Source organism: Embiotoca jacksoni, unplaced genomic scaffold (assembly GCF_022577435.1).
Source record: "Embiotoca jacksoni isolate LCO1_2020_lvr unplaced genomic scaffold, fEmbJac1.0.p SCAF_86, whole genome shotgun sequence".
In the NCBI taxonomy this organism is placed as follows: domain Eukaryota; kingdom Metazoa; phylum Chordata; class Actinopteri; family Embiotocidae; genus Embiotoca; species Embiotoca jacksoni.
The window spans coordinates 5,878-10,562 of NW_027185443.1; positions in this window are offsets into that span (position 1 = coordinate 5,878).

A 4,685-nucleotide genomic window follows, 5' to 3' on the forward strand; every position below is an offset into this window, starting at 1 on the left:
AGTATGACTTTTTTATCATATTTTAGACGACATACTATAGTATGACTTTTTTATCATATTTTGGACGACATGCTATAGTATGACTTTTTTATGATATTTTAGACGACATGCTATAGTAAGACTTTTTTATCATATTTTAGACGACATGCTATAGTATGACTTTTTTATCATATTTTGGACGACATGCTATAGTATGACTTTTTTATCATATTTTAGACGACATGCTATAGTATGACTTTTTTATCATATTTTGGACGACATGCTATAGTATGACTTTTTTATCATATTTTAGACGACATGCTATAGTATGACTTTTTTATCATATTTTGGACGACAGACTATAGTATGACTTTTTTATCATATTTTGGACGACATGCTATAGTATGACTTTTTTTTATCATATTTTAGACGACATGCTATAGTATGACTTTTTTATCATATTTTAGACGACATGCTATAGTATGACTTTTTTATCATATTTTGGACGACATGCTATAGTATGACTTTTTTATGATATTTTAGACGACATGCCATAGTATGACTTTTTTATCATATTTTGGACGACATACTATAGTATGACTTTTTTTTCATATTTTGGACGACATGCTATAGTATGACTTTTTTTTATCATATTTTGGACGACATACTATAGTATGACTTTTTTTTATATCATATTTTGGACGACATGCTATAGTTTGACTTTTTTGTCATATTTTAGACGACATGCTATAGTATGACTTTTTTTTATCATATTTTGGACGACATGCTATAGTATGACTTTTTTATCATATTTTAGACGACATGCTATAGTATGACTTTTTTATCATATTTTGGACGACATGCTATAGTATGACTTTTTTATCATATTTTAGACGACATGCTATAGTTTGACTTTTTTATGATATTTTAGACGACATGCTATAGTATGACTTTTTTATCATATTTTAGACGACATGCTATAGTATGACTTTTTTATCATATTTTGGACGACATGCTATAGTATGACTTTTTTATCATATTTTAGACGACATGCTATAGTATGACTTTTTTATAATATTTTGGACGACATGCTATAGTATGACTTTTTTATCATGTTTTAGTCGACATGCTATAGTATGACTTTTTTGTCATATTTTAGACGACATCCTATAGTATGACTTTTTTATAATATTTTGGACGACATGCTATAGTATGACTTTTTTATCATGTTTTAGACGACATGCTATAGTATGACTTTTTTTATCATATCTTAGACGACATGCTACAGTGTGACTTTTTTATCATATTTTATACGACATGCTATAGTATGACTTTTTTTTATCATATTTTTGACGACATACTATAGTATGACTTTTTTTTTTATCATATTTTGGACGACATACTATAGTATGACTTTTTTTGTCATATTTTAGACGACATGCTATAGTATGACTTTATTATCATATTTTGGACGACATGCTATAGTATGACTTTTTTTATCATATTTTAGACGACACGCTATAGTATGACTTTTTTATCATATTTTAGACGACATGCTATAGTATGACTTTTTTATCATATTTTGGACGACATGCTATAGTATGACTTTTTTATCATATTTTGGACGACATGCTATAGTATGACTTTTTTATCATATTTTGGACGACATGCTATAGTATGACTTTTTTATCATATTTTGGACGACATGCTATAGTATGACTTTTTTATCATATTTTGGACGACATGCTATAGTATGACTTTTTTATCATATTTTGGACGACATGCTATAGTATGACTTTTTTTTATCATATTTTTGACGACATACTATAGTATGACTTTTTTTTTTATCATATTTTGGACGACATACTATAGTATGACTTTTTTTGTCATATTTTAGACGACATGCTATAGTATGACTTTATTATCATATTTTGGACGACATGCTATAGTATGACTTTTTTTATCATATTTTAGACGACACGCCATAGTATGACTTTTTTATCATATTTTAGACGACATGCTATAGTATGACTTTTTTATCATATTTTGGACGACATGCTATAGTATGACTTTTTTATCATATTTTAGACGACATGCTATAGTATGACTTTTTTATCATATTTTAGACGACACGCTATAGTATGACTTTTTTATCATATTTTAGACGACATGCTATAGTATGACTTTTTTATCATATTTTAGACGACATGCTATAGTATGACTTTTTTATCATATTTTAGACGACATACTATAGTATGACTTTTTTATCATATTTTGGACGACATGCTATAGTATGACTTTTTTATGATATTTTAGACGACATGCTATAGTATGACTTTTTTATCATATTTTAGACGACATGCTATAGTATGACTTTTTTATCATATTTTGGACGACATGCTATAGTATGACTTTTTTATCATATTTTAGACGACATGCTATAGTATGACTTTTTTATCATATTTTGGACGACAGACTATAGTATGACTTTTTTATCATATTTTGGACGACATGCTATAGTATGACTTTTTTTATCATATTTTAGACGACATGCTATAGTATGACTTTTTTATCATATTTTAGACGACATGCTATAGTATGACTTTTTTATCATATTTTGGACGACATGCTATAGTATGACTTTTTTATCATATTTTGGACGACATGCTATAGTATGAGTTTTTTATCATATTTTAGACGACATGCTATAGTATGACTTTTTTATCATATTTTGGACGACATGCTATAGTATGACTTTTTTATCAATTTTTAGACGACATGCTATAGTATGACTTTTTTATCATATTTTAGACGACATGCTATAGTATGACTTTTTTATCATATTTTAGACGACATACTATAGTATGACTTTTTTATCATATTTTGGACGACATGCTATAGTATGACTTTTTTATGATATTTTAGACGACATGCTATAGTATGACTTTTTTATGATATTTTAGACGACATGCTATAGTATGACTTTTTTATCATATTTTAGACGACATGCTATAGTATGACTTTTTTATCATATTTTAGATGACATGCTATAGTATGACTTTTTTATCATATTTTAGACGACATACTATAGTATGACTTTTTTATCATATTTTGGACGACATGCTATAGTATGACTTTTTTATGATATTTTAGACGACATGCTATAGTATGACTTTTTTATGATATTTTAGACGACATGCTATAGTATGACTTTTTTATGATATTTTAGACGACATGCTATAGTATGACTTTTTTATCATATTTTGGACGACATGCTATAGCATGACTTTTTTATCAATTTTTAGACGACATGCTATAGTATGACTTTTTTATCATATTTTAGACGACATACTATAGTATGACTTTTTTATCATATTTTGGACGACATGCTATAGTATGAGTTTTTTATCATATTTTAGACGACATGCTATAGTATGACTTTTTTATCATATTTTAGACGACATACTATAGTATGACTTTTTTATCATATTTTAGACGACATGCTATAGTATGACTTTTTTATCATATTTTGGACGACATGCTATAGTATGACTTTTTTATCATATTTTAGACGACATGCTATAGTATGACTTTTTTATCATATTTTGGACGACAGACTATAGTATGACTTTTTTATCATATTTTGGACGACATGCTATAGTATGACTTTTTTTATCATATTTTAGACGACATGCTATAGTATGACTTTTTTATCATATTTTAGACGACATGCTATAGTATGACTTTTTTATCATATTTTGGACGACATGCTATAGTATGACTTTTTTATGATATTTTAGACGACATGCCATAGTATGACTTTTTTATCATATTTTGGACGACATACTATAGTATGACTTTTTTTTCATATTTTGGACGACATGCTATAGTATGACTTTTTTTTATCATATTTTGGACGACATACTATAGTATGACTTTTTTTTATATCATATTTTGGACGACATGCTATAGTTTGACTTTTTTGTCATATTTTAGACGACATGCTATAGTATGACTTTTTTTATCATATTTTGGACGACATGCTATAGTATGACTTTTTTATCATATTTTAGACGACATGCTATAGTATGACTTTTTTATGATATTTTAGACGACATGCCATAGTATGACTTTTTTATCATATTTTGGACGACATACTATAGTATGACTTTTTTTTCATATTTTGGACGACATGCTATAGTATGACTTTTTTTTATCATATTTTGGACGACATACTATAGTATGACTTTTTTTTATATCATATTTTGGACGACATGCTATAGTTTGACTTTTTTGTCATATTTTAGACGACATGCTATAGTATGACTTTTTTTATCATATTTTGGACGACATGCTATAGTATGACTTTTTTATCATATTTTAGACGACATGCTACAGTGTGACTTTTTTATCATATTTTATACGACATGCTATAGTATGACTTTTTATTATATTTTAGACGACATGCTATAGTATGACTTTTTTATGATATTTTAGACGACATGCTATAGTATGACTTTTTTTTATCCTATTTCGAACCGCATGCTATATTATGACTTTGTTTTTTTATATTTCAGACGACATGGTATAGTGTGACTTTTGTTTATCATATTTTGGAGTTATATTAAAGTATGACTTTTGATCACATTTCGGACGACATGCTATATATAGTATGACTCATAGAAATCTGAAAAAAAAGGTCACAC